The 12,252-nt window shown below is 39.4% G+C and overlaps 1 long non-coding RNA gene and 1 pseudogene across 1 annotated transcript in view; one reads left to right on the plus strand and one right to left on the minus strand.

Moving 5' to 3' along the window:
• LOC116085755 overlaps positions 1 to 2,138 on the plus strand; it is a 49,347-nt gene extending 47,209 nt beyond the window's left edge. The window contains exon 7 of the long non-coding RNA XR_004116699.1: positions 2,047 to 2,138. This is a non-coding gene — a long non-coding RNA (uncharacterized LOC116085755). The remainder of the gene's footprint in view (positions 1 to 2,046) is intronic.
• Positions 2,139 to 7,832: 5,694 nt separating this feature from the next.
• Positions 7,833 to 9,015, minus strand: LOC116086258 (annotated as a pseudogene).
• Between the last annotated feature and the right edge of the window lie 3,237 nt (positions 9,016 to 12,252).

Raw genomic sequence — 12,252 nt, forward strand, 5'->3', positions numbered from 1 at the left:
CCTTCCTTCTTTCCTTCCTTTTTCTTTCTTTCCTTCCTTTCCTTCTTCTTCTTCTTCCTCCTCCTCCTCTTCTTCCTCTTCCTCCCTATCATTGTCATCCCTGCCTGAGACTCTAAGCCCAGGCACCTTTGCTCCACCCCTTCTTTTCTGCCCAGCCCAGGTGGTAGGTGTCTTTATTAACCAACCAGGGATAACTTAGAGGGCAAGGTTTATACAACAAAAGCTGGTGCATTTGAATACATGGTAATATCAGACCAACCCCTTACACTTCCCTCTTTTGGACAGTTGTGGGGGCTTCCAACTAGAGTAGGCTTTGTTTAAATCACCCCGGAATTCTGCTTAATTCAGAAGTGAGGACTATGTGGTGAAGAAACTGACAAAGGCTGATCACTTCCACTTCTCACAATCAAGTCTGTGCTTTCCACGTTTTCCAGTCACTGTGGTGTGCTTTGGGTAAGATTGATGGCTTGGGGCCCAGCTCGTGGTGCTACCAGGAGGTAACGATACTTTAAGACCTCGTTTGGGGAATTTTGGTCACTGGAGCATGCTCTGCAGGAGGACATGTGGACCCGGGTATTTCCTGCCTCTTGTCACTTCCTGGACGTCATGAAGTGAGGGGCTTTCCTACCTGTTGCTGGCATGCTGCTGCCTCACCATGGGCCCAAGGCAGTAAGGACTTCAAAACTATGAGCCCAATAAACAATATCTTTTCTTGAGGTGATTTGCCTCAGATATTTTTGTTACAATAATGGAAATCTGACTAACAATTTGATTAGTGTTAACCAGGAGGAGATGGGTCTTTTTTGCCATGTTTCAAAGAGTAACTCTTAATATAGGCCCACTTGCCTCCTGATCTTGTCACCCAATCTTATCTATCTATCTATCTATCTATCTATCTATCCAACTATCTCAATAACCACCTAATTGTATATATACACATGTATATATGTATACATATGCATGTATATATATAGTGTGTGTATATATATATATTCTAATAACCACCACCTGATATTATATCTCATGTCTAAACTGTGTGACTTCAAGTAAGAAGTTTAACCTACCCTTTATGCTTCAACTCTCCTAATTTTTTTTAAAAAGGCATCTTGCATAGCTCTTGACATCTGGTAAAGTATTTGATAAATGTCTAGTGTTGACTCCTTATCCCATGAACATCCACCACATTAACCTGTCTTTTATATGAGGTGTGTGGATATCTTTAACTTGGAGGATCTGTGCTCACTAAAAGTAAGAAGAGACTTTGCATGTTTCACTTGCCCTTTAGATGAACCTCCTATTTGTGTTTGTTGCATTAATTTTTTCCTTTTCCATAGTTTGTTGGCACTTAACCTACCTATCTATGTATTGTCTGTATATCTATCTATCTATCTATCTATCTATCTATCTATCTATCTATCTATCTATCTATCTATCTTTCTACCTATCCATCTCTATCATCTACTTATCTCTTTCTCTATCTTTATCATCTATCTATCATCTACCTATATCTATCTCTCTATCTCTCTGCTATCTATCATCTATCTATCTTTCTACCTATCCATCTCTATCATCTACCTATCTCTTTATCTTTATCATCTATCTATCATCTACCTATATCTATCTCTCTATCTCTCTGCTATCTATCTATCTATCTATCTATCTATCTATCTATCTATCTATGTATCTATCTATCTATCTATCTATCTATCTATCTATCTACCTATCCATCTCTATCATCTACCTATCTCTTTCTCTATCTTTATCATCTATCTATCATCTACCTGTATCTATCTCTCTATCTCTCTGCTATCTATCTATCTATCTATCTATCTATCTATCTATCTATCTATCTATCTATCTATGTATCTCCAGTAAAAAACATCACCAGTTCCCTTCTGGATCTACTCTATGGATCAAGGCCAAGTGCTTCAACATATAAAGGGCATTTGGATAATGTTGATTGAATTACTGAATCAAGTAAATTAGACAGACAACTAAAGTCAAATTGATTCTCCATTTATCTGAGACTCTGGTCTTTGTCTACAGGAGGAGGGGCTCTATTCAGCATCCAGTGGAGGTCTTCCAACTGGACTCCTTTGTATCTGGGACAAATAGCAGTTGAAGAGTGACAAAGAGGCCATAATTGCTTAGGCTTCACTTGAACCTGGGTAGGTATATTTTTCTGATAACTCATAGCCTGTAAAGTTACACCACATGTAGGGACTGACAAGAGACTTTGAGTTTTGATGCTGCAAAGGTGCAGGTGGGTTTGCAGCCTAAGGCAAGAGAAAAATAATTTGGCAACCTTTACTAATTAAATCTGGGATCCATTGCTCCCTCAGCATGCCAGGGTGATGCCATTGGGCTGCAGCTTGTTATTTTACGGAAAGAATTCCCACTGTATTTTTTTCTGTCATTGGTGAAGAAATCCGCATACATCAGCTACACATCAAGGCCATCCTTTGTCCCAGTTTGCATTTTATATATTTGCTTCTACTTGATTTCAAATTCACAAAGTTGAATTTAACTTTGGGGAAAATTTTGTTCCCAGGTTTATGTCACTTCCAAGTGCTAGATGAATCACAGGCTTAAAAAAAATTGAAATGGGGCTCCGAGATTAATGATGCTAATGTCCTATGCATCACTGTGCCCGAGCGTCCCTAAGAGGAGGTTGTATGATTTCGTGAGTCCTTCCAGTAACAGGAGCATTGGAACTACATGAGGTGGTTATTCCGTTTGCATCCCAGCTCTAATTCTTACTGGTCTTAATAGTGGCATTACTTCCATCCTTGCAGTAATTGAGCTCCAGAAAACCTTTTTGCATTATACTACTTGGTTTTTCACAAAGCTGTTGGGAGTGGGGGTGGGTCTTAGCCTGTGCTGTTATTGAGGGACTTAGGCCTGTTTGACTCTAAGCTACATCTAGTATGGGGTGTCCTGCCTCCGCATATGCAGCTATGGTAAGTATCCCTTTTAAGGAGAATGATAATTTTTACTTTTCAGTTTTTATATGAGGTAATTTCACTACCCGCTTCCCCCAGCGAACAGGGGAAAGAAAGTAACTTCTTTATGTATAATCTCAGTTGGTCAGCAGTTCTTGGAAGCAGCTAAACCTCTATAAAGCCCAGGGAAGAAAGAAGCTAAGAAGAGGTGCCTGCCTGTCTGTAGCCTCAGGTTAACAGAGATGGTCCAGGCCACAGCCTGAGATCTACTTGTAGGCTGAATATGACAGCTTGGATCTCAGAAGGTCACAATGGAGCCTGCTGGGAGCCTGACTTTCCAGTCCATGGTTGTAAATAGCCCCAGAGGCACTTGACCTGGCTAGCACCAGTCCCTTTGCTTGAAATCAAAACTGTGGAGTGAGCGCTGCTCTTTTTCATGGCCCATTTTTATCTCAATATGTTGAAGGCAGTTCTTTAATTCAATGACTTTTTGCCTAATAAGTTCAGGAATCCAAGTTTGTCCATCCCATGTCTGTTGATCTGTCTGCAAAACCTTGAATCTCCTTGTAGTTCACTGTTGTTAGTATGGGTGGTTCTACATCTGTGTTTATGAGAAGGGTTATACAAAGGAAACTGAAATGCTATGCAGCAAATACTGGAAATTTGAAATAATGAGAGGCCTAAAGGGAGAGATTTAATATTGGCAAATTAAAATAAACTAGGTTTGGTTTAACCAAAATGAAAGGGAGAAAAAGGCAGAAATTAGAACATAGTAATGAAGTGTCTCAGAGTCAGAAAAACTCTACATGAAGGGAGGATGATATTAAAAAGGAACTCTAAGAAATGAGAAAATATAATTTTAAAGTAATATCTGAAATTAAAAAAAAATCCATAGAGGGAGCGAAAATGTGTGGTTAAGTTTTAATTTCAAAAAATTAAAGAGAACATTTTGTAAGCATTTATAAGGAAGACTAGGTTAATTTCAAGGGGAAAATGTGATTTTTAGCGTGAGTTCATATTTACAACAGTTGGGCAATATTCAAAGCTTGTAAATGGAGACTATGAATATATATGCCTTTTACAGAAGAACTGAAGATGCTCTTCATGGTTCGCTCAGCATCTTTTCTTATAGGACCAAGGTCTGTCCAGGACTGCATCACCTACAGTAGACTGATCCACATATATTACTCATCAATCAAGAAAGTGTCCCTCAGACTTACCCACATGGAGGCCTTTTCTCAGTTAAGGTTCCCTCTTTCCAGGTGACCATGGCTTGTGTCAAGTTCACAAACACTGAGCAGCACAGCAGTGTGCATAACTAAATAATGTGTCTTAAAATCAGAAACTGGTACAAAAAGACTTACTTTAGTAAGACGAATTGGAAAAAAAACAAAAACAAAACAAAACAGGGCAAGCAGTCCTGTGTTCTGCTGAGGCGATCTAACATAAGAATCTAATGATTGTGTTTGAAAAAGGCCAGGCAGCATTTGCTAAATGTTCAGAAGGAGCCATTAGTAAAACCAAGTGCATAGCAGAGATAAACAAATCCACATGAAGGAAGAGGGCAGTGAAAAGCAAGTCATGCAGAACAAAGCAAGGCATATATTTGAAACACCAGTGCAGAGGTGCATGTGTGTATCTCCAGCACAGCGAAGGCCAGAGGCAGGAAGGTCCCTTGAGCAACTTGGCCAGCCAGACTAGTAAAATCCAACTGATGAGCTTCAGTGAAAGACCTCATCTCAAAAAATAAGGTAGAGACCAGGTGACCCAGAAAGACACCGAACCTCAACCCTTGTCCTCCATATACATGTCCACACATTCATATACACATATACACCTGTGTACAAATGTGTATGCTGAACATGCACAAAGGTGTACATAGACTACACACACACACACACACACACAAACACACACACACACACACACACACACACACACACAGCAGCTCGTGGAAGGATAGCATAGGCAACTTTAGCAAATTTATGCAATGGACAACACAAAATGCAGCCCCATCTAGCCTACGTTGGTTTTGTACTCTGTGCTTCCGAGGCGATACCCCAAAGCATACTTGTCAAGGCCCATGATGAGAAGCTTCTCTGTTTTCTTCTGGAGTTTTACAGTTTCAGGTTCACATCCTTCAGTCTTTAACCTGTTCTGATTTTTGTTTATGGTATGAGCAAGATCCCAGAAATGTGGGTTTTAGATAAAAGAAAATGACAATATAAAGCCTTAGGAATGAGAAAAAATATAACTAAATAAAAAAATCTAAGTAAAATACATGATTCCTTAGGAAAATGAAATAAACAAAGTTACTTCAAGAGAGTCCTCCAGCCCTCCTCCATACCCTCCCCATTTGTTATATCCCAGTGGGGGAGTAGTGAAGTGGTACAGCTTTCCAGAACCTTCCAGTCCCTGCAACGTTTCATGGAAAGAGCAGTGCCTGTGGAGTCTAAGCTGTTCTCCAGGCCAGCGGTGCCAATAATAAAGAGTTTATTGTTTTTAATTTCCTCCTAGGCTGGGTATCTATTTGTCAATATGTCTGAACATGGGTGGCAGAGGCATGAGTAACAACTCTCCAGCATGTTCTGGACTGTGATGACGTGAAAAATCTTCCTAAATTGTTTTGTGGAGCTTGCTTAGCCTGGCATTAAAACTCAGTGAGAACAGAGAACAATGGCATAGATAATTCTGATTAATGATGGCTAGAACAATCCTGCCAAACTAACTTCAGTTACCAGTAAACATGGCAGCGGGTTTTGGTGAGCTTCTTAAAGCTTCCCTGTGTGATTGCTGTGTTCTTCAACAAGTTTTACCTGGCTCTGGAAAATAGTCTGCCAAGAGACAGGCTAATGTCCATTTGGCTTGGGCTCCGATAGAATGAAGCTCCAATTCAAGTCCTGGGAGGAGCTCGCTGGCCCTGCTTGTCTTCGACGCCATCACTAAACCATTTACTGTGGCCATGAAACCAAGGACTCCCAGTAGACTGCTGTGAAGGATTGTGGTTCAGTATTGGAAAATTCAGATGCAAATAAAAATTTATCAAAAATGAAAACCCAATGCTGAGAGAGACTGGATTCAGCCTCTGGTCAGTTAATTGATCTCAGCCTCTTCTGACAATATCTCCTGACTACCAATTCCTTCCAGACAGTTTTCTAGGTTGACTAGTACAGGAACCAGAGCCGTTCTGCCTTGTGGGGTACACATATTAGTAGCTAAAGCTCAGTGCAACCCTGGATGGCTTGGATGGTCTGCTGACATTGAACTCAGAAAGATCGTCTAGACTCTTGCCTTCCCAGTACTGATTAAAGGCATGTACTGGTCTAACAGTGAATATTAAAATATCCCAAATATAGTAAGATACTTCATATTCTAATAGCACAATGGATATTAAATGTCAAAAAATAAATAAAGACTTCCTGATTTCCAAGTTTTCCTCTTTATAATCCTTCACATTCCATCGCTTCCAGGGAACCAGTTTGGAGCATGCGTGATGAGAATATGTTTCTCTCTTGCAGGGCAATGGACTTGTTTTGGCATCTTTTCCACACTTGCATAGTTGTCCACCACACTCTGCAAATGTGTCCTTTTCTTCTGAAGTTAATGGGAAAGCATTTTATTTTGATTTCTTTGTAGGTAAACTCTATCATGCCATCTTTGCCTCCTTACCCACGGGTTTTCCCATTACCCATCCATATTTTAAAACATTTATATGAATATGTATGGATGTACCTCCTTGGAATCATTTCACTTGCTCTCTGAAATCTGTTAAATCTGTAAAACCTAGTCTCTCTCAACTTTTTTATTTTATTGCTTCTCTTCATTATCTTCCTTTCTTTTAGACCACTTGCCACCCCTGTCTTTTTTATGTCTTGGTAGCTTTTCAACCCATTTGAGAGACAATTTGTGTGTTATTTCCAGCTTGGTTTTACTGTACCCTCTTTTGTATTTTATGGGTGACATTAATTGTATTCAGACACTCCTGTATAATATCTTATTTTTTCTTACAGAGATATTCATATGCTCAGAATAATATATATGTACATATATACATGTATATATTAGTAATTTCAATAGGATGCTGTTGAAGCGATATTATATATATTTTTTATATATATGTATATATAATTTAGAGTATCATTAGAGTAATAAATACACACATATATATACATATATATATATATATATTTCAATGGGACACTGTTGCTGTGATTCTAAATAACTGTGCCTTTCTAATATCAGACACTGGGAAAGTTCAAATCATTTAAGGATTATTTACTGACCTTTAGGTACTTTTGTCCATACATTAGAAGGCTGACATGATTTGAATTTACAGTGTTTTCCGCTGCTTGTCTGCATTCCTAAGAACTGGAAAGGATTGCAAAGAGGCATAAGGCAAGTATAGTCAATATTTTAACTTATTTGCTAGAGCTGTGCTTCTCAACCTTCCTAGTTCTGTGACCCTTTAACACAGTTCCTCATGTTATGGTGACTCCAAACCATAACATTATTTTCATTGCTGCCTCATAACTGTAATTTTGCTGCTGTTATAAATCATAATGTAAACATCTGTGTTTTCTAATGCTCTTAGGCAACCTGTATGAAGGACTCATTCAGCTCCAAATGGATCACAACCTATAGGTTGAGAACAACTGTACTAGAACATAGTCTCTTTTTTTTCTTAAGATAGCATTTACTATGTAGCCCCAACTTACCTAGATCTCTCTGCATAGAGCAGGCTTACCTTAAACTCACAGAGATCTATGTTCCTCTGCCTCCTAAGTTATGCAGTTAAAGGTCTGAGCCCTCAAGACTAACAAACATAGCTTTTTTTTTCCTATTTTCTTTTTAACAGACCTAATTCACCTTATTTTTCTTGTATAAAAACCATTATGTGATAGCCACAGTTAAAATCCTGTGGAATGAGACTCTGATGTGGGTTTTCACAAGATGGTCAGCAAATTCTTAATGAGACTTTGTGAACAGTCTCTTTCCAGAGGTCAAGGGTCAGGTAGCTATAGGCCTTAGAGATGGCATCAAAGATGGCCTTGGAAAAGCTGGCCAGAGTGGCAACCCATGACTGATGTGTAGCAGTCACCAATACTGATTGACCATTAGCACAGGTTCCTTGGGCACAGGATCAGAGGCGATCCCCTGGGGCAGGGCTGAGATGTACCTACACAGAGCCACAGCGACCTGTCACTTGCATAGGGCAGTGTGGGGCTGGTCAATCTTGTTACCACAGTAGCCTTTCTACACAGGGAAAATGGAAAGCTTGGCTACCTCCTTGAAACACTTAACATCAAGGCCAATGTGACCATTGTAGCCCCTAGCAGTGGCAAAAGCTTTGAATCTGGTCCCCTGGCCAGTCAAAATCTGCTTCTGCACTCACACGATCTTTATAACCTTTATGGATACACCCAAGAAAAAGTTGATTATCCTGGATTTCTTGATGGGCAGGAAGAATAAGTAGATCTCTTCCAGATACTTAATCTTCATGTCCTTGATCAGGGGGCCCTGTTTGGGGACAGGGATCCACTCCTTGTCTTCAGCTTTACCTTTTGAGGGAAGCATGCTTCTTAAACTGTTGTCACATAACTGAATGTGGTGGTCACAAAATATGTAGTAAGAGTAAAACGTACCTAACTTTTAAACATGGCAGAAGTAGTGTATGGGAAAGTGTTTAACGATGCAATTATTCAATTCCTTTATAACATGATGTTCTCACAAGGCTTTCAGACATGAGTAGTAGAAACTTTTCCTACTGGGCTTGAGACAAGTGTAATTTGTGATTCAAAAACTTGTAATTTTTGATGAAATTCTGGCATTTTTAACATGGAAGAGTTGTTAGTTTATGAAGGATGTGTACATGAGGAGTTATTGTTTGTCTGCTCTTTGTGAGGGTACACACTGGAAGACAGTGGAGAGATTGCTATGGTTTCTATGATACCTGTGCTGAAGTTATGATGGAGAAGAATTTGGGCTTTGGAGCCAAGAGTTAAAGATGGTGGCAATGAACATGTCTCCCTCTCCTTCTCCCTCTCCCTCTCCCTCTCCTTCTCCCTCTCCCTCTCCCTCTCTCTCTCTCTCTCTCTCTCACACACACACACACACACACACATGCACGCACGCACGCACACACATATACATACACACACACCACACCACACACACACACACACCACACACACACACACACACACCACACACACACACACACACACCACATACCACACACATACATCACACACACACACATACACCACACACACATCACACACCACACACACACACACACACATACACACACACACACACGGTTGTGATCATCTATGAAAGCAAACACATGCTGAAGGCAGACATAGACATCGGATATCTTTGCTCTCTGGCTTCTCTATCTTACTTCTAAAGCATGGTCCTCACTGAGGCTGAAGCTTGATGTTTCGATAACCAGGCTGGAGAGCGAGGTCCAAGGTCTGTCTCTGTCCGTCAGCTCTGGGGCTAAGACTTGCATTGCCAGCTCAGTTTTCACACTGGTGCTGGGATCTGAACTTGGGTCCTCGTGTTTGGGTAACAGGTGTGTTACTCACTGAGTGATCCCTGTAGCCCTATCATACTGCTTTTATTCCACACTATGTAGATAGACCACAGGAAGCATTGTAGCCAAAAAGGACCCCTTATTACCAGAGTATAAACTGTGCTTCATAATACTATATAAATCATTAACTGTTTTAAAAGCCATGTGTTTAACTTATTTGTGTTCGAGCCTTTTATAAAGACAGACTCTAGATCCATCCAGAGATAAAATGTGAAGTTTAAACAGAGGAAATAAGAAGATAAAGTTACATGGATATTTATTTATTTTTATTTTTGGACTGAGCAGAATGCTGATTTAAAAAAATTGTGTTGATTTAAGTCATTCAAAACTGTGCCAATTTGTTGGAAAACAAAGCAATACAAAAACTTGTGTTTTATGGTAGGGGAGAGGGCTCAGCAGGGAACGATGCTTGCTGTCCAGTCTGGCTGCTTCAGATCGGTGTTTGGAACTGAAGCGCACAGGAAAGAACCAACGCCTCTCAGCTGTCCTGGTGCCACACACACATAAAACAAAGAAATGTTTAACAAATTCAAAACTTTGATATTTAAATATGTCACTTTAAGGCAGAAAATTTAACAAATTTATGTTAAAAGATTAAAGTTTCACTAAAAATGCAAACATTTGAAAGAAAAGAGTAGGGTAGAAAAAGAGCTCTTTAGATATGTGGCAGCGACATGTGATTCTTACAGCTGAAAAATAACCTTCCTAAAGATTTAATTGCAAGAGTTATAATTGATTATCTGAGTGCCTGGAGACATAGTTTCAGAAATATTTCATTTTAAAATTTAATGTTATTTTTAATTAGCATGCAAATTAATAGGTTTTCTTATGGCATTTTGATACATTGTGTTAGTAGATCGTCCTGCATAATTTCTTCTCATTTCTCTACCCCTCCCTACTTGTACACACACACACACACACACACACACACACACACACACACACACGACCCAGTATTTCTCTTTCTACGTTCACGTTAAATGTTTCCAAGCCTCCCCACGCCTCTCCTGGAAGTCTTTTCCTCCTTCCACAATCTGCTTTCTAATTTCATGACCTTAACACACACTTACTGCAACATAAATAAATATACATAAAAATGTGTGGCCAGGACTCATATATGAAAGAGAGCATTGGTGTGGTCTTCTGAGCTTAAGTGTCTTAGTTACTGTTTCTAACGCTGTCATAAAAGCAGCTTGGGGAGAAAAAGGATTTACTTTTCCTTAAGTTTGTCCATGGCAGGAACTCAAGACAAGAACCTGGAGAAATTGATGCAGAAGCCATGAGGAATGCTGCTTGCTGGCTTGCTCTTCATCTTGTTCAGTCTGCTTTCTTATACAAGAAAACACCACCCACAATAGGCTGGGCCTTCTCACATCAATCACTAAGCAAGAAAATGTCCCACAGGCCCATCTGGTGGAAGTGCTATTTCAACTGACTCTAACTCATGTCAAGGTGACATAAAACTTGCCAGTACACTGGTTAGCTAACTTGAAATGTTATTTTCCAGTTCTAACCATTTTCACACATTTCGTTATTTTGCTTTTCTTTGTGGGTCAATAATATTTCCAGTGTACATATAACACATTTTAATTATCCATTCATCAGTTAATGGACTTGTAGGCTGATTCCATTTTCTTGTGATTGAGACAGAATAGCAGTGAACATAGATCCACAAATATCCCTTTGGTAGGATGATGATTCCTATGGGTCTATGCCCAAGAGTGGTCCTTTTAAAAATGTTGTGTGTTTGTTTTATCCATGAAGACTGCCACAGTTCACACTCTACCAACAGTGAGTGAGAGCTCTTCTCTTGTACAGCCTTTACCAGGATTCATTGCCATTTGCTTTCTTGATGACAGACATTCCGATGAGGGTGAGGAGGCAGAATTCCAAAGAAGATTGAATCTGCATCACCTTGATGGCTAGAGATGTTGAACATTTTTTTTCATTATTGGTTAGTTATCTATTTTTCTTGTTTAAAAAACAGTCTTTTCAGGTCACCTGGGGTTTCCTCATTTTTAACTTTTGCAGTTCTTTATTCATTCCTGACATTAGGCCATCATCTAAGGTAGAGCTGTGGATGATTTCTAGCCCATTCTGTGGACTTTCTCTGGACTCCACCGACAGTTTCCTTTGCTGTGGATGTTTTAAATTTTATGTTAATCTATGGCTCTCTTTTCTCTCTTAATGGGTTTCTCTCCAGGAACTTCTCGCCTATATCTGTATCCTGATGTGGTTCCCCATTTTTCTCTAGCATTGTGAGTATTTAAGGCTTTTGACCAGTGGTTCTCAACCTGTGGCTTGGGACCCTTTTGGGAGTCAAATGACCCTTTCACAGCTATTGCCTAAGATCATGGGGAAGCACAAACATTTATATTATAATTAATAACTAGCACAAATACATCTATGAAATAGCAACAAAAATAATTTTATGTGGAGGGGTCACTGCAACACAAGGACCTGCATTAAAGGGTTGCAGCATTAGGAAAGTTGACAACCACTGCTCTTGATTAAGGTTTGAAATTATTTTTGTGAAGGGTGAGAGTGATGGATGTAATCTCACTTCTGCAGGTTGTTTTAGAGCTTTGCTACTAACCACTTATTGAGTATGCTTTTCCCCAGTGTATGCTTTTGACATATTTGTCAAACATTAGGTAACCGTAGATGTATAAGCTTATTTTGGAGTCTTTTTTTTTTTTTTTTTTTTTTTTT

The sequence above is a fragment of the Mastomys coucha genome, unplaced genomic scaffold (assembly GCF_008632895.1).
Source record: "Mastomys coucha isolate ucsf_1 unplaced genomic scaffold, UCSF_Mcou_1 pScaffold12, whole genome shotgun sequence".
In the NCBI taxonomy this organism is placed as follows: domain Eukaryota; kingdom Metazoa; phylum Chordata; class Mammalia; order Rodentia; family Muridae; genus Mastomys; species Mastomys coucha.